Raw genomic sequence first — 21,952 nt, 5'->3', positions numbered from 1 at the left:
TAGGGCCTGTGGTATCTGCAGGGGCTGGAAATAGAAGCTCCAAGAGCCCTGTGAGATGTCTGCTCTCTGTTTAAAGGTGGTGGGAAACTGGATGGCCCAGTTTACGTTTTAATGAGGACAACATTTGTGTTTAATGAGGACAAATCCATTTGTGATGGATTTGACAAATGGATTTCCCAGCTCCTATTGGAGTTGAAATGGAGGGCCGGGGAAATAAAAAGGCTTTGAGCCAGGTTTTGGTTGATTCAGTTAAAGCGGTCAATATCTAACCATTCAGACCACACACTTCTCAGAAAGGGATGGTGATACCGTGTAGGGATGAGGAAAACTTCAGGCAATGGTTTGGGTGAAGAAGTTGTGTGATATTTGCTATTGAAGTGTCTAGGGTCACCCGAGGGGGATGTGCCTCCCCTTGTGTTTGTTTGGAAACTAAATGGTGAATGATAACCTTAGCATTTCCAGCACAGAAATCGGGGAGAAGAGCAGGGCCTGGGTGGGTGGCTGCTGCCAGTCTGCAGCCTAGGGTCGCCATCATTTATTCTAGTTCTTACATATTTATTTAATCTTTTTCTTTGTGTATGTATATACCACATGTTTGCAAGTGCCCACAGAGGTTAGGCAAGGATGTTGGATTTCTGGGAGCTGGAGTTACCGGCAGTTGTGTGCCCCCTGGTAATGGGAGCTGGGAACCGAACTCTGATTCTACATAGAGCAGTATACACTTTTAACTACTAAGTCTCAGTTGCCGTTTGATTAAATGACATATTTCTATACACGCAGACCTGTCTATATCTTGTGAGATGAGTTATTTGTACGAAAACCTGGGTAAGGAATGCCTGCCTGAAAGTGGAGCTAAAACCTCTAGAATGGTGACGTACACAGCAAATTATCATTTGAGGTGAGAATCTATTTAAGGCAAAAGGACGTATTAAAAAGCCAAAGTTACTGTTGGGAAATTGTCTCCCAACCCTATCCCCATTTGAATTGTCCCTGCCCTCGCATTGTGGCTCTATGACCCCATTAAAACAACAACAACAAACCAAGCTCACTACAGGATGAGTATGATTCGCTCTGCGGAAGTGAGCTGTCGGTTTTGAATGACAAATGGATGCTAGTATCCCTTATCTGCTTCTGGTAATGGGAACCATCCCTTCTTAAAAACAATAAAGAGAGATTGTGGCTGACAGGACATTTACCTTCTCCCAAGTCCTACAGCATAATGGCAGATTACAAGCATGGCTTTGGGGAGCATTGTTGAGATAGATTGGTCTTCAGGGTTGTTTGAAGTAAAGTCTAAATCATATTTCCCATGAAACCACCCTCTCAGAAGCTAATCGGATGTGCTGCCAAGGCTGCGCCTGGAAAATGGAGCCCTGTAATGCAAGCATTTTAGCAAATGACTGACTGGGCTAGAACCGTAGACTTAGCCATCCTTCTGCACCACCAGTGCTGCAACTTGGGTGAAATGGCCCCTATAGGCTTATGCGCTTGGACTCTTGGTCTGAACATGCTATTTTGGAAGGTCATGGACCTAGTGCATGGATCTGTGCTAGAGGAAGCGAGCACAGGGGGTGAACCTGGCGGGTTTTTAGCCTGGCTCTGTTTTCTGCCTGTTCTCCGCCTCCTGACTGCAGATGCAGTGCGACCCTTTGTTTTCAGCTAATTGCTGCCATGACTGTCTGACCACGATGAACTGTGTCTCCTCAAACTGTGAGCCACGACAACCCCTCCCTTCCTTTAGTTGCTTTGGTCAGGGGTTTTGTCACAGCCATGAGGAAAATAACTAATACCGTTGGCGTCACACCAGACACACAGTAGAGATTCCTCTTAACTAATATATATATATTTCCCTGTGTGTGAGAATGAGTGTGTATGGTGTATGTACCTGTGTGTGTGTGTGTGTGTGTGTGTGTGTGTGTGTGTGTGTGTGTGTGTGTGAAGGTGTACGTGCTGGTGCCTAGGTGTAGGGGCCAGAAGACGACATTGTGTGTCCTGCTCTATTATTCTCAGCCTCTTCCCTGGAACAGGGTCTGTCTCTCGGTTTGGAGGCAGGCTGGATGTAAGACCCTCCGGTGTGTGCATGACCACCCCTAGATTTTTATGTGAGTCCTGGAGTTTTGAACTCAAGTTCTTACACTTGCACAGCAAGGACACTTTTGCCTGCTGAGCCTTTCCCTAGCCTTCAACTAATAGTTTACCATCAGAGCAAAGATTTTTGCATCACATGTCTTTCAGATTCTAATGTAGCATTAGAAGAATTCAGATTTCACCGATGCTTGGGTTTTGAAGTCCAAGAGATCAACTGACTTTCCTGCTGCTGGGGATAATGGCCCAAAGGGTAGAATTGGTACAGGGAAGCTGCGCTACAGGTGGCTTGGCTGAGTTCTCTAACGTGCATCTTTCTTTCACGCAATTCATAGCTTAAAGTTTTCCAAATAATATGCCAACTTCAAATAAGTCAAATGTAGTAAAAACCAGGAAACTCTCCGTTCTGCAAAAACAGTTGGCATGAATGAACACACACCATCTTTTCCCCCAGTTAATGGGGAGTCGCGACATTTTTAACAACTGCACATTTCACCACCCACTGCCGTTGAATCACAAAGGGTTCTCTCCTCAGGAATAGAGGTGCGTGGGGATCCTAGGAATATTTAGGATGTAGCAGAGGGAACTGCAGGGTAAACTGTTCAGAAAACAGCTAGTACCTAGTGTGGTGGGAACATGCTAGTCAGGTTTTATTCAGGGAGAAAGTATTTCACCGAGTTTTAATTGATATGCTCCTAGTTATAACAGCATCTGATGTCTTTTGGTGGTGCCCTGTCAAGGCAAACTGAAGCTCTTCTGCCAGAGGGACCAAGAGATACCTTATTCTGAGCGAACTGTTTGTGACAATGCCCCATGAACTCAGGATGCTCTGAATGGGGGAGTCCACTGTGGAAGCAGCTATACAAATTCTTATAGTCACATAACGAAATGCAGCCAGAAAGCTGGGGACATCATGCAGCCAGGTTTCAGTACAGCAGGGAAGTCCCTGTGATGGGTTTCAGATGATATCTGATAATATCCTTAGCTTTGGATTGTTGGAAGCTAGTTATAGAGGGGTTAAGCATGCCAAAGATTTCACCTGATAGTCAAAGAGATGGACGTTAGGCCAGATACAGAGAAGGGTGGTAAGTAGCAATTAAGGATGCTAGTGATGACCCAAGATAATGTTGGCTCTGATACAGTGTTCCAACTCTGCACAACTAGACGTCCTAATCGCTCCGTCCATCTGCAGAATCTGTAACACAGATGTGGGGTTTGCAGGAAACTTCAGTGCACACTGCCATTGCTTGCTACAGGCATCTGCATTCATGGCAGGAGTTAGGATGGAATTGCTCTCAGACCCATCTGCGGTTTATCCCGAGCACAGTCTGACTCCAAACCACCCAGTAACTTGCCTCATTTTTAAAAATAATTCAAAGCAGTACCATGCCAAATATACACACATCTTATATTACCTGTGTTTTCTGTATCACATTGGAGGGCATGCAACATTTCCATTTTCCATTACCGCTTGCTAAAGGGGCCTGTAACTGGTTCCAAAATGTAGGAATCTATGTGACTACAAGCATTCTAATGAGTTAGATGTAGGCTAATGGAAGAGGGTGTCTTATTAGATTTGTTTGAACATTTTAAACTTATGGCCAGACCTTTGTTATTACCAATGTCACACCTCAGCATTAGCAATTAACATTGAGATACCCTGGGAACCAGTTCAACAGCTATGAACACACATTGACAAATGCAGAAGAATATATTAAATACCCTTACTAAGAGGGACATTGGAATCACCTTGGCTGATACTTTCAATCTAACCCAGCAACCAGAAACCACAGAAGCACTGAAAGGAGCTTAGCTAGCAAAACAGTCATGTGAAGTGTGAATAAATCATGAAGAAACTTTCTGCAGTATTATCATTTATTGACATCCTATGAAAGATTTGACATTCAGAGTATTAATTCTAACTTGTGGTTACATGTGGGAGATGCCTGGCTCTACTGTAGTAGTTTGAGTGAGAAATGTCTCCAATTGGCTCCTATATTTGAAGACTTGGTCTCCAGTTGGTGGCACTGTTTAGGGAGAGTTAATTGGCAGGGCCTTCCTGGAGGAAGTGTGTCATTCTGCTTTCTGTTTTGATTGAAGATGTGAGCTCTTCACTTCTTGTTCCTGCTACCATATCCCACCTCTTGCTGCAATGCTTCTCCTTCATGAAAGACTCTTACCTCTCTGGAACTGTAAGCCCAAACAAACTCTTTCTACTGTAAGTTGCGTATAGTTATGGTATTTTACCACAACCATAGACAATAGCTGTTGTATTAGCTAAGCAAAGAAAGAAATTATTTTATTGGTCAGTTAGAGGCCAGATGAAAGGGTTAATTTTTGTTTGTTTGTGGGTTTTTGGGGGGGGGGGGGTTGGGGGGGCTTGAGGCAGGGTTTCTCTGTAGCTTTTGGAGCCTGTCCTGGAACTTGCTCTTATAGATCAGGCTGGCCTCAAACTCACAGAGATCTGTGTACCTCTGCCTCCTGAGTGCTGGGATTAAAGGCATATGCCACCACTGACCAGCTGAAAGGGCTAATTCTAAGCATAGCTAGATCCAGGGGCTCACATGATGTCATTAGGGCCCATCTGTGGTCTCTAGATCCTTGCAAGCCTCCTTTGGGGAACCTAAAGATTGCTCAAGACCTCTGATTCCAAGTTCTACAAGCTTAACAGCAGCAACATCCAAAGAACTTGCCATCTAGCACTCAGGAGGCAGAGGCAGGAGGATTTCTGTAAGTCTGAGGCCAGCTTGCCCTTCATAGGAGAGCCAGGGCTACATAAAGATATCCCATCTCAAAAATAATAAAAAAAAATTGCCAGGGCAGTGGCATCTAAAATGGTGGGACAGGGAATGCTGGGAAATTGCATCCTAGTGAAGCAAGCAGAACTGGTAGACATTGTTTTCTAGATATCTGTCTAAATTATCTGGAGTAAATAAATAAATAATTGTTTCATAAAATTCACTAAAAGTTGATAAGAAGACTTCATGACACGCTTCCTTCCTTTTCAACTCACTGTGATGGAAACTCAATTCAAGGGTTCTTAAGAACAAAGGGTCTCTCCCTCTTGCTCTCAGTACCTCCTTAGGCGGGGCAAGCCATCAGCATTTCGTAGTTCTACTGTTATTGTCGTGAAGAGGCTAAGATCCACAAGCAACAAAATTAACAGCTTTCTTAAGTAAGGGGAGGTGTGTAAGGGTTTGTTGACAAAGTCTGGTAACTTGAGTTTGATTCTTGAAACCCCACACAGGTGGAAGGAGACAACTGACAGCTTGGGGTTGTTCTAGGACCTCCAAATGCAAACAGAGGGACATACACACTGCACCCAGTAATAAACAAATAGTACCCTGTTAGTGTCATAATGAGCTTAACACTCTTGGCCTCAGGTTTTTAGTGAATCAGATTGTGGAACAACTGGTGTCCCACTGAATGCATATATATATATATATATATATATATATATATATATATATATATATATATATGAAAAAATTTTTAAATTCTGTATTAGAAAATACTTAATATAAGAAAATGAAAAGAGGGATCTGAAGAGATGGCTCAGTGGTTAAGAACACTGACTGCTCTTCCAGAGGACCCAGGTTCAATTCCCAACACCCACATGGCAGCTCACTTTTGTCTGTAACTCCAAGATCTGACACCCTCATACTGACATGCATGTAGGCAAAACACTAATGACCATAAAACAAAATAAATAAATTATTTTTAAAAATGGAAAGAGGAACAAAACGAGGAAATGAAAATTAAAAGCAAAATGGTTTGCATAAATTCCTAATACAAATAACACTAAATATAAATGGAGAAAATAATAAAATCAAAAAGCAGAGATGGAGTCAATAAGATGACTTATTTGCCACCAAGCCTGATGACCCGAGTTCATTTCCTGGGATTCACATGATATATGGAGAGAATCAATTTTTATAAGTTGTCCTTTGACCTCTAGTTGCACACTTATGCTCACAAGCACACACACATAATAAATACATAACAATAAAATACATAATAAATATGTGTTTTCTAAAAGCAAAGATTGTCAGAGTTGATAAATGTAGTCGAATCATGTGTTACCTACAGGAGGTTTAAATAGACAGAAAGGATAGGTATTAAACGATAGAGAAAGATATGACACAAAAACAACCATAAAGGAGCTGGAATGGCACAAGAGAATTTAAGCATAACAAGGAAATGGCAAAATGGCTGGACAAGTATAGGTGCTTGTTCCTGAGCCCAAAGACCTGAGTTCAACCTTCACGATAGAAGGGAGAACCGACTCTCATAAACTGTTCTCTGATTTCTGTATGCTGTGGTGTGTGTGTGTGTGTGTGTGTGTGTGTGTGTGTGCAGGTGTTCATGCTGGTATATGTGTGCAGTTGTGCTTGCTGATGCACATGTGTGCATCAGCACACACACAGAGGAGGACGTTGGGTGTCTTGCTCTATAACTCTTAGCCTTTTCCTTTGAAGTATTGTCTTTCACTGACCAGGAACTGGGCTAGTGACCAGTAAGCCCCAAGCATCTTTCTGTCCAAGATGCACGCACAGCATATCCACCTTTCACATGGGTCCTGGGGATTTGAACTCAGGTGATCATGCTTATATACGAGGAAGAAAGAAAGAAATGGAAGAAAGGGAGGGAGGGAGGGAGAAAAGAAAAGAAAGAAAACCGAGGTATCTTTGGACATACCAGCGAAGATGATGGTGGTAGGTGGCCAAAGAGTCAATGTTTGCTACACACACCAGGTCTCTCAGGACCTTTAGGTTAATGATATCATTAATTCTTTGTGGCATGAGCCCATTTGTATCCTCTTTGCAAATAAGAACATTGCTGTTTTAGCAACTTTAATCATTTCTTCTTTAGGTTCTAGACAGGAGTCCAACTTCTCCTATCCTATAGTTATTTTGCTCTGTTTCCTGAAGCATTTCTTCCTGCATTTGTGGGAAACATTCCGAAAGTGTTCCAGGATATCTCCCTTGGGTGAGGCCCCTGAGCTTTGCATTTGTTGCAAGGATTCCACGTGTGCTCAGCTCACCAGGTAGCAAGGCTGCAGTGGCTCTAATTGCCTCTCTTTGCTTCTCCCCATCCTGCTACCCTCAGAGGCAGACTGTATATAATTTACTTAGTCTTTGTTTTATTGTTTATTGCTTTCCTCATGGATATATAAGGTCAGTGCTGAGATCCTTGGTTTCCTAGAGTAATACATATGTTTGTTAACAGGAAGCAGTTCCTAATACTGTTTGGAAGGAAGGAGGGGTACTGGGGTTGGGCAGATGGATGGATGGTGGACAGAAAGACATATGGATGAATAGTCTTATTTAAAGGCCTTCAGAGTTGGGTGTGGTGGCACAGAGAAATCCCAGAATTTCAGGGAAAGAAATGAGAATACACCTAGCTTCTGACTCACCTGGGATCCACCTTGTCCTAGGAAGTGCATGGGGAAGCTTTACCAATAACTTCAAATACTTGCAGCGGATTTAAAGATAAAACACTAACTAAAGCCCCCACCCTTCAACCCAACATCTATTCAGAAAATGATGGTTGGATTTGGTTCTCAAGTGACAGAGAGGGAAGCCTTTATAACTCAGTTTTATCCTACACAGACCTGCATTTCCTTGTGTCCCAGTGGTTAGTTTTTCAGCAACTCTGGCAGAGAGCACGTGCTTTGGGGAGCTACCATCTCACTAAGACATTCAGCTCTGCTTTAAACAACAGTTGCCATGGCCCGTGGAATACCAGTAAGGAAAGAGTGAGGTTGCTGGCTAGAGTGGCAACACCTGATAAGGGACAGAAGCAACTGGGAACGTGGGAACAGATGGAGGAGCTGAGAAAGCCATTATCTCAGAACATGCCAGAGAAACTCAATCCCTCCCTCCAGTTATGAAAGCCATGTGGAGAGTGGACTGCACACCCAACAGTTGGCCAACACAGCTGAGATGATGAAATCAAAGACCAGACAAAAGTTCAGCGAAGCAGGATTTTAGGGAGTCTGTCTTGAACAAAGCTGTCATAGAGCTGCCTGGCACAGAGGTGTTCTGAATCTTGTCTGTCAAGATGACCACATCAGAAGGGCCCACTTCACCATATACCCCCGCAAAATGTACCCCTGAAGCTGGCAGCCTGCCCTTTAACATGCCATGGAAATGAATATGTACACTTTTTGTAACTCCATGAAGGAGCACAGTAATGGTAAAAGTAAAAACTTCATTCATGGTTTAACTTTTACTGCCCCACTTTCGTAGTTTAATGAACAATCTTAAAATCTCAAATCAAAACAGTTAAATGATGGAACACTATTTAGCCGAGAACAGACATTTACTGGGGCTGTGGATGGCTCAGTGGGTAAAGTGCTTGCTGCATAAGCCTGAAGGCTTGGTATTGGGCCCCAACTCCCTCCCTGCTGGTGGGAGGGCAGAAACTGGCAGATCCCAGGGGCTCCCTGCCCTGCTGGTCCAGCAGAAATGGTACACTCCAGGCTCAGTGAGACTCCGCCTCCAAAATCTAGGATGGGGAGTGATAAAAAGGGGACACTTGGTGTTGTCCTCTACACACATGTAATCCCAGCCCTCGGGAGGCTGAGGCAGGAGCGTCATAGTTCATTCAGGGTCGTTCTGAGCTACATAGCAAAGTGAAAGCCAGCCCGAGCAATAGAAAGTTCTTTACTCTCGGCACTTATAAAACAAAGGGAAAATACCTGAAAGTAAAATCAGAGAAATGGATACTATGGCTTTATTGTTATTTAAAATATCCGTAAGTGTGCATATATGTAGGTATATATGTTTATTTATGTAAATAGTTGTCATTCATTCAACAATACTTATTGGCACTTAACTATGTGCCTGACCTTTAACCTAGTACTCAGGAGACAGACAGAGGTAAGTGGATCTCTTGTGAGTTCAAGGTTGGCCTGGTCTACATAGTGAATTCCAGGATAGCTCAAGCTACATATTGGTTGCTGCCTCAAAAATTAACTAATTCATTCATTCATTACAGTGTGAGTTTGCGTAAGTAGTCATTAAAAATTTGGAGAAAGGGGGTTGGAGAGATGGCTCAGCGGTTAAGAGCACTGACTGCTCTTCTGGAGGTCCTGAGTTCAATTCCCAGCAACCACATGGTGGCTCACAACCATCTGTAATGAGATCTGGTGCCCTCTTCTGACCTCTGAAGAGGCCAAATTGAATTGATATCTGACTTCCTGGCCATGCCACATGTGGACAGATGCGGAGACAATATAATATCTACACTGAACCATTCTGTGGGTTCATTATGCAAAGAGGAGAGAGGACTGTGGGGCTGTGGAATGTGGTATGGCAGGATACGCGTTGGTAAGGAACAAATTATTAGCAGTAGTATTGTTGTTATCATTGGCAGTGTTGGGGATTAAGCATTAAACCTAGATCCTCTGTACTTGGCAAATTCTTTACCTCTGATTACATCTCATCCTTAGCTATTGGGTTTTTGTTTCATTTTGTTTAGCCATTCAAATAGTTTCGTAGCATGACATCATTAATGCTTCTTTAGTGTACTTCAATAGCCAACTCCTGCTCACCGTTAATGAGGCCCTTGGTGTTTTTGTTTGTTTTCTTGGCTTGTTGTTTTAGTTTTTTGAGACAGGGTTTCTCTATATTGTCCTAGCTGTCCCGGAACTCACTCTGTAGACCAGGCTGGACTTGAACTCACAGAGATCTACTTGCCTCTGCCTCCCAAGTGCTGGGATTAAAGATGTACATCACCACTGCCCAGCTCCCTTGGTGTTTTGGAAGCAGGGTCTTCCTCACTGTGTAGCTCAGGCTGGTCTTGAATCTGTTATGTCACCCATAATGACCCTGAATTAACTTGAAATCATCCCTAAGCCCAGGGTTATAAGCACATATAACCACGTCTAGCTCAATGTCTACTTCTTACCCTGTCGACTGCTGGGTTGTTCGTACAATTTTATAACAGAAGACAGGGACTTGTGTGTAAAGAATGTAGGTTGTTGGGGACCAGAGAGATGACTCAGTAGCTTAGAGTGCTTGGTGCTCTTCCAAAGACCCTGAGTTCAATTCCCAGCTCCCAAATCACAGCTTAAAATGTGTGTACCTCAGCTCTGTGGACTCTGATGCCCTCTTCTGTTCCCATGGGTACCAGGCACATAGTAGCATATAAATATATACATGCAGAAAAATGCCCTTACACAAAAAAATTTAAAAATAAAACTTAAAAGAATTTAGATTGTTTTCCTTTTCATAGCATCTGCAGACCCTCTGCTCACAAGCACAAGGTGCATTTGGATGCACCAGAATCATCCTAAAGTTGGGAACGTTTTGAGACCAGTGCTCTAAGTCTGGATATTTTTTTGTAGTGAGACTCATATATTTTATGAGTCTCACTACATAGCCCTGGCTGTCCTGGAATTCATTATGTAGATAAGGCTAGCCTAGAACTCATGGAGATCCCCCTGCCTCTGCCTCCCAAGTGCTGGGATAACAAGCATGTATATCATGCCTGACTGGGTCTTGATATGTTTACCTTAACACAAAACATAAATGTGCCAATGATAGCAGGTAAAAGAGCTATTTTACTGGCCTGTTTGTCCATCTCCCTTGTGCCCATGTCCCCTCCTGCATGCCTTTCTTATCACATGGCTTAGGGTCATCTGTTGCCTTATATGACGAAGTCCTAATATAACCCAAGAAAGTTCTCCTGGAAACAGCGTTTTCCAGAAGGTAGTAACCTGGTCCAGTCAGACTGCTCTATCTTTGTCCTTCTCTCCGTGGGTGTACATGTCCTGCCTCATACTGTCACTTGGTGGCAATGTGTGGCCACTACTGTTCTACCTCCAGTGTCACGTACAGAGATCATACCTATTTCTCAAAACTCAGCCCAGCACCCTTAAAATTTCTTAAACTGCCTGTAATTCCTGTTCTGGGGTGCTCTGATACCCTCTGGACTCCGCCCCTAGCAACAGCACATACATAGTGCACATAAATTTACATAGGCACACATACTCATAATGTACATGCAGACACATACATACACACATGAAGTCAGCCTAGCTGAATATAACCCCAGACTGGGAGTGTGTGTGTGTGTGTGTACATATATACATTTAGCATATAAATTAAATAGAACTATTTTAGATGTGTACCTGTGGCTGGTGTATACCCATAGTTCTGTTGACTGAGAGGTCAGAAGTGGCGGGAACGAGCATACCTCACACCCACATTTGGGCTTCTAAGTGCTGTCCTCCAGTAGGGCTCCTTGAGGAAGCTATTGATTCCAGAGCTTGGGGTAAGAAAACACAAAATGCAGCCAGGTGGTGGCGGCGGCTCATGTCTTTAATCACAGCACTTGTGAGGCAGAGGCAGGAGGATCTCTATGAGTCTGAGGCCAGCCTGGTCTACAAAGCAAGATCTAGGACAACCAAGGCTACACAGAGAAACCCTGTCTCAAAAAACCAAACGAAAGAGAAAGAGAGAGAGAGAGAGAGAGAGAGAGAGAGAGAGAGAGAGAGAGAGGGTGGGAAGGAGGGAGGGAGGGAGGAAGAAAAGAAAGAAAACACAAGATGAGTTTGGAGCATCATGTGGTACCAGGAAATAAGGATTTATTTTTCAAATAGAAAGAGGGCTGGGTAGATGGCTTAGCTTGTGTAAAGCATAAACACCACGGTTCAATCCACTGAACCACATAAGACAGCTGGGTATGTTTGGAAGCGAAGTCAAGGTGATCCCTGGGGCTTGCTAAGCAGACAGCCTACCTGAATAAACAGTTCCAGGCCAAGTGAGAGACCATGTTTCAGAAAACACAGGGGTTCCCGGGAAGATGGTTTTGCAGGTGAAAATGCTGTGCAGGCTGATTGTCTTAGTCACTATTCTAGTGCTGTGAGAGACGCAATGACCAAGGTAACGTATAAGAGAAAGCGTTTGTTCCAGGACAGCCAGGGCCATTACACAGAGAAGCCTGCCTTAGGAAAGAAAAGAAGGAAGGAAGGAAGGAAGGGAGGGAAGGAGGGAGGGAGGGAGGGAGGGAGGGAGGGAGGGAGGGAGGGAGGGAGGGAGGGAGGGAGGGAGGGAGGACGTAATTGTTAGCTTGCTTGCTTGCAGTTTTAGAGGGTGAGCCCATGACTACCACAGCAGGAGGCATGGCAGCGGGCATGGTGCTGGGGCAGTCACTGAGAACCACATCTTGATCTGCAAATTGGAGGCAGAGAAAGGGAAACCTCAAATCCACCCCGTGACACATCTCCTCTAACAAGGTCACACCTCCTAATTCTCCCCAAATAGTCCACCAACTGGGAAGCAAACATTCAAATATATGAGCTTTGGGGACCATTCTCATTCAGACCAGCACACTGATCATCTTGGTTTAATCCCCAGAACTCTTATTGGAAAGAGAAAACAGGCTCCTGAAAGTTGAACTCTGACCTCCACAGGGGTGTGGCACACACGCACATACAAACATGTATTCACCAGCATACTCGTGGACAGACAGACAGACAGACAGACAGACGCACGCACACACACACACACACACACACACACACACACACCAGTTTTAAAAGGGACTGTCACTACTAGACTGAGCCCCCAAGGTCCAAATGAGGAGCAGAAGGAGGGAGAACATGAACAAGGAAGTCAGGACCACGAGGGGTGCGTTTACCCACTGATACAAGGGGACTGATCTAATGAGAGCTCACCAAGGCCAGCTGAACTGGGACTGAACGAGCACATGATCAAACCGGATTCTCTGAATGTGGATGACATGGGGGCTGACTGAGAAGCCATTGACAATGACACTGGGTCTTGTTTCGTCTGCATGTACTGGCTTTTTGGGATCCTAGTCTGTTTGGATGCTCACCTTCCTGGACCTGGAGGGAGTGGGGAGGAACTTGAACTTCCCACAGGGCAGGAAACCCTGACTGCTCTTTGGACTGGAGAGGGAGGAGGAGAGGGAGTGTGGCGGGGGGAGGAGAGGGTATTGGGAGGAGGGGAGGAAATGGAAATTTTTATAAATAAATAAATAAGTAAATTTTTTAAAAAAGGGACTGTCACTAATAGGACATAGGAGCTAATGTGTAAGAGCTCAGGTGACCAGAGGGGGAACTCTCTGACGTAGAGTAAATGAACAGTGGCCACACAGACCCTCCTGCTACACGTGGGGTTCACTCCAGTGGGCTCACTAAAAAATACTAGAAGATGCAGGTATTCTTACCTCATCCGAGATACCTAGCATTTTGTTTCCCAGATTGTGCCTGATGCTGCCACCAAGGACCACCAGCGAGGATGGCTCTACAACTTGAAAGATTCAAAGACAAATAGGAAAGTAGGGTTTTTACTGAATGTGCAATGCTTCCGTGCAATCATAAAGTCAAACTATTGCTAAGTCAGGGGCCATCTATACTGTGTTATAGCCCCCCATGCTATAATTTCCATGTTGATAAGAATAAGTAATGGAGTGGGTAAATGAACACAAAAATAATGATTCCTCCTTACAGGAGAATTGCAGTTAATACATGTAGAAAGAATGAGGGAAGAGACATATGATAGCATAGCAGTGAATGCTTGTGACCCTAGCCCTTGGAAAGTAGAGGCAAGAGGGTCACAAGGCTAGCCTGGGCTACAGGGAATGGGAGTGTGAGCGGGAACGGGGGTTGGGGTGAGAGGTCATCTTTGAACACTCCAGTTAGAATTACTGGAGGAAGGTCTAACCTGTGAGTGCTGAAACGGGGACAGGGAAATTTAATCCAAGTGGGATACTTCTGTGGCTTTAAAGACTCTTCTCCAGAGTACTTAGGGAAAAGAATACGTTGACTGGAGAATATTGACGGTCACTACTTTGTCCAGGAGGCCAAGGCTGGAACTTGTCACCATTGTGTGGCCAGTTCTCCTGATCTGTATAGCTTCATTTAATCATGAAAGCACCAGACTCCCACACCGGAGGCCTGGGTTCAGACTCATCAACCAGTACTCCTCCAAGAAGCTAGATCTCTCGGATCTCCATATTAAACACATGGCATAAAGCAAATGTTATTTTAGATGACTAAAAGTTAATAAAGCTGTCTATATTCTTTGCCGGTTTTATGGGATAGTTGATTGAAGAGCATCTGCCATATAAATGGTCATAATCAGTTTAATTATTTAGTTAGACCATTGTTATTTTATGTGCTGAACTGCTGGGCTCTTGCATCTGTGGCAGTCAGAGGTTGCCAGTCATCTGTGCAAATAGCCGCGTGTGCCTAGCTTCTTCCTGCCCTTGCTCAATAACTATCGGCTCTGTAACTGCCCGGGTCATCCTCATAGCCCAGCTGCAGCCAGTGATCTTTCTGTGGAATGACACAGGCAGAAGGCTTGGGACACGTTCCCTGGGGTCCCTCACCAGAGAAAAGGCCCAGATGGAGGCGGGAGTAGCTTAGCTGAGGCTGGTTGTCCCTGCACCCGTGCCTGTCTTGGCAAGGACGGTTTGTGTCAGCTTGGGCAAGGCATTTGACCTGAAGATGCATATGCTCCAGGAATGACTGGTGCTTCCAAGCGGGAATAGGATGGGGACCTGTTGTCATTATGCAAATCAAGGATGATCGCTGAATAATTCCTCAGATGACATTTGGCTAAAGAAAACAGTATTTTAGTTGGAAAAAAATGGAGGTGAGATGTGGAAAGAACGTAGATAAGAGGAAGGACTGGGTCAGTATGGAGCACTGGCTTCCGGACGCGATGCTGCTGCTGCACCCTTGAGCTCGCAGCAGTCTGATAGCCTGCACAGATTGGGTCTCGCGTGGAGTTCCGTTACCCCTCCCGTGGAGTCCCGTAACCCCTCCCGTGGAGTCCCGTTACCCCTCCCGTGGAGTCCTGTTACCATTAGGCTTTATGCTGGGTAATGGTTGATGGGGAAAGGAAAGACATGTTTTCAGAGGTGTAGACCTGTTACAGGGTCCATGCTCCCATAGACAAGCCCTCACCCACGCTCCTATAAAGCCCCCTAGTGAGGCTCATTAGGCCGGAAACAAAAAGTCATCAAACTAGAAGGGAAACGGGCTGGAAAGAGGAAGGGATCAGCAGGAATGGGAGGGGATGGACAGGAGAGGGTAAAGGGTGAAAATGATCTAAATATATTATGTACCTATACAAAATGTCATGATGAGACCCAGTATTATGTAAAAGTAACATATGCTAACAAAATATTTTAAATGGTTTGGCATGCCTATAAGCCCAGGACTTGGGAGGCAGAAGCAAGTAGATCTTTGTAAGTCTGGGGCCAGCCAGGGCTATGTAGTGAGACCCTGTCTCCAAAACCAAACCAAATCAAACTAAACCAACCAACCAAGCAAAAATAAATAAATAAATAAATAAATAAAAAGCAGAACCATTTCAAATGAAGAGACAAGCGAATGCACTTATGTCCTTAGAGCACAGCTGTCCATCAGCAGAGACTGGTGGGTTGGTGCACAGGCCCATGCAGCAGAAGAACAGTATTCTGTACGACAGGTTTACCTGCAGCTTTCCTCTGAGTTCCTATATACTTCCTATTACTGAGCCTGTCTCTGTTCTGTAATCAGTCTTAAAGTGTACTTACAACAAAATTGAGGCCTGCAGATGGCTCAGTGGGTAAAGGCACTCGCTGCCAGGCCTGCTGACCTGAGTTTGACCTCTGGGAACCACACGGTGGAAAGAACAGCTCCAGTAAGTTGCCCTCTGACCGTCACATGTGTGCCATGGTATATGTGTGCATACAAACACCCAAGTAAATAAATAACGGGTAAATGAAAATAGATTGAAATGGGGCTGGAGAGAAGGCTCAGCCATCAACAGCCCTGGCTGTTTTTCCGGAGAACTCAGATTTGATCCCTAGTGCTGCATGGCAGCTCACAACCATCTCTAGCTTCAGTTCCCGTGGATCCAATGCCCTTCTCTGATGTCCACAGGCATCCAGCATTCAAATGGTATATATGTACTGGCAAATTACCCATATATAATATATATGCTCATTTTATTTTACTTGATATATATAGGCAAAATACCTATATTCATTGTATTTTACTTGTTACATAAAACATATATGTTTATCTATATAAATTTATGTATATATAAAGTAAAGTAAAATGAATTTATAAAAAGCAATGATGAAGTTTTCATTTGCATCTTAAATAAGTAAAGTTGTAGTGGCTCCGAGACAGTTTAGCAGGAGCACTGCCCCAATGCCTGGACTTCAGGCGCTCCTCCAGTCTGGCTCCCGTGGGCTTCTGTTCTAATGGAGGGAGGAAGCAATTTAAGAAAAGCCCACTGTTGAAGAGGGGTAGGAGAAAGGAATTCATGGGATGTGATGAAGGATGCATGGAGGGAAAGAAGAGGGGCCTCCGCAAGGGCTTTCTGAAAAGGGCTGTTTCAGAGCAGAGACCTGAGGCCAGGGAAGCCCATTATGACTGTGTTTGGTTGGTTTATATCAACATGAGCTAGTTACCTGGGAAGGGGAACCGGAATTGAGAAAATGCCCCACATTGGCCTGTAGGACATTTTCATGATTGATGATTGACGTGGAAGGGCTCAGCTTCCTATGGGCCATGGCACCCTGGGCAGGTGGTCCTGAGGGTATAAGAAAACAAACTGAGTGAGCCAGAAGGAACAAGCCGGTGAGAGATGTTTTTCATTGCCTTTGCTTCAATTCCTGCCTCCGGGTTTCTGCTTGTTGCCCTGACTTCCCTTGATAATGGACCCTCACTTGGAAGTGTAAGCCAGATAAACCCCTTCCTCCCTAGAAGATTGCTTTTGGTCATGGTCTTTATCACAAGAGGGAGCGAATTAAGACAGTGGTCCTTAACAAATAGTGCTGCAAAATTGGACATCGTAAGTGACAAGTGTCCTGCTGGGGCTCCTTCTCAAACCAAGGAAAGGAACAGAAGTGTTCAAAGGAACAGGCCTAGTGTTGTGGGTGAGATCACGGTTCATTGTGCTGGCCCACTTTCTCTGTGTCTGGAACTGAGGCTCCATGGAGCACACATGGTTATCATCAGTGTGGATGGAGAAGACCGTGGCAGTACTATTGACTGAGTGACCTCAGGCACGGCTGCGGAACTGGTGGAATGCCCCACCCATCAACTGCTGAGCAAACATGTGTTACAAACCTACAGGGAACATTTGCAGAGATAGACCATATGCTGGGCCATAAAACAAGCCTTGGTAAATTGAAGTCATGCAGTGTGTTCCCTGACTACAGGGGATTTAAATGAGAAGTGGATGCAATAAGATCTGGTAACTTCCAAACACGTAGTAATTAAATACAGCCATTGGAAATCCCCACTGGGCCAACATGAAATCACATGCAAGCTAAAAGTCCCCACGGCTGTTGTGAGGAGTGGGTTAGATGAGGCAGCTACGAAGGATGTCACAGATTCCCGGGACCATCACAGTGCTGGTGTTGGGCAGAAAGTGGAGAGGAGGAGACATGAGCTGATCCAGCTGTTTTGAATTAAGGTAGTCAGATTTTTAACACACACACACACACACACACACACACACACACACACACACACTAACATTTGTACCCAGTTGTACTGGGAAAATCACTCCACAGCTGGAGCAGAATAAACCTGACAGAGAGCCAGTCAGTTCCCGATAACCAGGCTGGCTGGCTGTGACCAGGCTCCACAGTACACATAGCATATGTTTCTTCCTCTCGCTTTTCCTTTTTTAAAGATTTGTTTACATGTGTATGTGTGTCTGTGTGGGTAATGCCACATGTGTGCAGGTGCCCCTGGAGTCCAGATAGGTCATCAGATCCCCAGAAGCTGGGGTTTCAGGTGATTGTGCACCACCCAACTTGAATGCTGGGAACTGAACTTGGGTTCTTTGGAAGAGCAAGAGTGCTCTTGCCTGCTGAGCGATCTCTCCCGCACCCTTAGCGCGTTTTTTTTTTTTTTTTTCTGAGCTAGGTCACTGATAGTAGCCAACCAAGTTGGGGCAATGGTGGGCTGAGCAGCACTGGGGACAAATGGATTTTCTTCTCTTAAGAAAAAAAGCCTCTCATCTAGTGTTCATTAATTTCCATAAAGCAATCAGAATGGCAGCCTCTATGTACTTTTGGTGAATATTACTCTTCCCATTATAACATAACCAATGATCCTCTTCCAGGTAATGCCAGCAGAATTGCAGGCCTCCAGAGATGCGTATTACAGTCACTTTGTATTTTGTTTTTACAGATTAACAGTGGGAAGGTTTAGTGCTTGTTTCCAGCCAAGACAACCCGTGCACTGTGGTATTAGAAAGGTCCTCAAACCTCCTTTCTTCTTTCTTGTTCTGATGACAAAATGCTTTCTGTGGTTGGCACCTGTCTGCCTGTGCCATGGGCACTGATGTGAACCATGACTAATTGCATTTGTTATTTTAGCCAGAAGAACGGAGGTTTCTGCTAACAAAGGTGTTGTTTATTGATTACTTATTTAGCTTCTATGTGAGCACCTCATGTGATCTGTTAGTGCTGTGACACCTGTTGTTTACAAATGGGGGAGCAGAGGCCTCAAAGACCCAGCAATGTCACATGATTGCCTCAAAGTGGGTGCCAAGACTCGAACTCAGGATATGCTATACTCGAGGTCCTTCAGTGAGGTTTCTCTCCCCTAGGAGAAGTGTCCTTGTATGTTTCTTTTGACATATAATCTACCTATCAGAGAGCGTACTGAAAATCTCTGTGCTCAGCTTAACCTGGGCACTTCCCATTGAAGTCAAATGCTGGCCGTCTGTGCCCCTTCCCTTGAAGTGAGGAGGGGTCATGGGGAATGTGAGGGTTACTGTAGTCAACAGAATCCAAAATGACCTAGGAGAGATCGTTAGGTATGCCTGTGGGATGTTTGTTATCTTGAGTGTGTTGATTGATGCGGAAAAACCAGAGATAGCCTTCCCTGGGCCTGGGATCTTAGACTGTGGAAGGAGCTTAGCACTTTGACTGTTTTGTTTTTTGTGGATGCAGTGTGGCTTGCTGCTTCAGGCTCCCAAAACTGTGACTTCAGTGCCACGAGGACCAACTGGAAGCCAGAATAAACCATTTCTCTGTTAAGTTGCTTCGGTCAGGGTATTTTTGCCTCTGCAGCAGGAAAAGAAAGTAAGCCAGGTATGGTGTCGCATGGCAGGAGGATCTGTCGGAGTTCAAACCCAGCCTGCTGCAGTGAGTTCCAGGCTAGCCACTGCTAGGGAGTGAGATGAGGAGGAGGAAGAGGAGGGGAAGAATGGCACTAGGCTTTGGCACCTGCAAACTCTGATGCCTCTGAGGAACCACGGGGTGATACAGATCACTCTCGGTTAACATGGTATGGAGGCCGGAAAATGCAGGCCCATTTCCACCTTGTCTGATAGTCAGAGAGTTTGGAGACTGACAAGCTTAGCACATCCCAACTCAGGAGATGATTGTGTGGTTTTCTGGAAATTAAGATAAGTTCATGCCATCCTGACAGGTGATCAGGATACATAAATGTACTTTTTGGGGGGGGGAAACTATGAGGTCACCTGGGGAAGGGCGGTCTTTAGGATTCAATGATCTAGAGCACCTTTGCTACCTAGGCAACAGAATGCTAATAATTTAATGTCTCAGAGTGATAAAATGATTGTGTGAGTCAAATGCGGGCAGATTTCAGGATCTCAGTAATCCCTGGAATACTCTCCCAATATTTTCTATGGTTTCTGTCTTATTATTTCTATGCGTCTTCATATTCTTTGCTTATATGTCTTCAGTTCCCACGCCCCTACCCTGGCAAGAGGTGATTTTGTGATTTTCTATCACTTGAGTGAGAATCCCTGGAGCTTTCCCTGACTTTCTCTCACTTTTCACGCTCAGTCCATCTGCTGTCTCTGTGGGTCCTGTCTTCAGGTGCTGTTCAGGGTTGGACCACTTCTTACTCCCTGGGCTGTTGTCGGCTGGGTCAGTCCACTCTCAAATCGCATCTCATCAGCCTCGCTGCTTCCTCTGTGTTTTCTGACATTCTGGTCTCAGCAGATGATCCGACAGGGATGGAGCCCCTCAGGGAAAAGCCCTCTAACAGTCTGGTCTCAGCAGATGATCCGACAGGGTTGAAGCCTCTCAGGGAAAAGCCCTCCAGTGGCTACCATCCCACGCTGAGTCCAAACAAGAGTGTCATCAGCCCTAAACAGCCAGCCCTGGCCACCTCTCTCTCTTCATCTTGCGCCCTTCCCATCGCCGCGGTGTCCAGCCATCCGGTCTCTTGCTGTTACTGTGCCAGACATATACCTGTCCTGTTCTCATGTGCCCAAAGTGAACCTGTTCCTAGCTGTGCAGTTTTTGGTCACAAGCTCCCACCCCAAGTGGAGTAGCACACACCTATTACCCCAGAACTCAGGAGGCTGGAGTCTTGTGAGTTTGGGACCAATTTGGGCTATGGAGTGAAACCCTGCCTTAAATAAACACACACTGTAAACTCCCCGTGCGTTTCCCACCTGTTTGCATATTATATAATCAGTGATTTTATCTTCTTGCTGCCTCCTATAGGCAGAGATGTTTGTCTGGCTGGGCCATGCCTGGCACCTAGGGGAACTTCCATAAATATTTATTCCACTGAATTTAGAATACTACCAGTGTCTGCTACCAAGAACACCACTCTTTTCCCTACAGGAAGGTAGACATCTGGGTATTTCTGTGAGCTCTTCATTTTGAAGAAACTGAACAGTGTTGGCAAGATGTCTCAGTGGTAAATAAATGTATTTGCCACTAGGCTGACCCTCTGAATTCTTTGCTGGGACCCACAGAGTGACAGAATGAACTCCTGAAAATAGTCTCCTGACTTCTACATGTGTGCTGAGCATGAGTGTACCCACACATACAGCACGTGCATGCATTCACACACACACACACACACACACACACACACACACACACACACACTATTACTCCTACTGCTACTGCTGCTGCTACTACCACCACCACCAAATAACAATAGTAATAATAATAGTAAATAAATAAATAGCTGTAAAAACAATCTGAGACAGGGCCTCACTGCGTAGGGCTAGCTGGCCTGGACTCCCTACGTTGACCAGGCCAGACTCAAACTCCCAAAGATTAGCCTGTCTCTGCCTCACGAGTTCTGGGATTAAAGCTGTGTGCCACCATGCCTGGCTAAAGTAATTTATCTTTTAAACATTTTTTAAATGAGGCTAGAGAGATGCCTCAACGGCTAAGAGTACTTGCTGCTCTTCCAAAGGGCCCGGATTCTATTCCCAGCACATGCATGGTGGTTCACAACATATGTAACTACAGTTTCAGGGGATCTCTCGCTGTCCTCTGGCCTCTACAGGCACCAGGCACACATGTGGGGGACCTACATATAAGCAGTCAAACTGCTCCTATACATAAGATAATGATAAAGTTTTTAAAAACTAGGCAAATCATTTCAAACTTTTAAGAGTATCGGGACCGCCCCACTGAGGAGGGAAGTGTAGGTTGGGGAAAGAAATAGATAAGAGATAGAAGATAGAGATGGGAAGGCTTCCAATGAATAGTGTAACAAAAAGCAAAAGGCCCCGAGTTTATTACTCTCAGGCCTTATATGCCCCAAACAAAAGGGGAGGGCACAAGACTTCCATGATACAAAGAACAAGCAAGGGTAATTACCTCCTTACACCTCACAACACCTGGTAGCCATGCCCTAAGTCAAACATTCTGTTGGCTGGCCTTTGAAGAGTAAGACATCCAGCAGCCACACCCTTGGTCAATCATCTTTTTGTTCGTCCTTGAGGAGCAAGAACAGGTAGGTCTGAACTCTCTGACTTTTACTTGAGATGGAATGATTTCAAAACTGTGGGATCTCACATAAAAGTCCCTTTATGTCAAAATTGTTAAAAATGATAAAGCTTTGGACTGAATTTGACTCACGTGGCCCTAT

General features: G+C 44.9%; 1 protein-coding gene across 1 annotated transcript in view; it reads left to right on the top strand.

The window, feature by feature from the left end:
• The window catches only part of Gxylt2 (glucoside xylosyltransferase 2), a 96,168-nt gene that overhangs the window by 44,646 nt on the left and 29,570 nt on the right, over positions 1 to 21,952 (top strand). The window lies entirely within an intron of this gene.

This window comes from Myodes glareolus, chromosome 3, assembly GCF_982192425.1.
Source record: "Myodes glareolus chromosome 3, mMyoGla1.1, whole genome shotgun sequence".
In the NCBI taxonomy this organism is placed as follows: Eukaryota; Metazoa; Chordata; class Mammalia; order Rodentia; family Cricetidae; genus Myodes; species Myodes glareolus.
The sequence above is the reverse complement of the archived record's forward strand: the minus strand, read 5'-3'. Positions and strand labels throughout refer to the sequence as shown.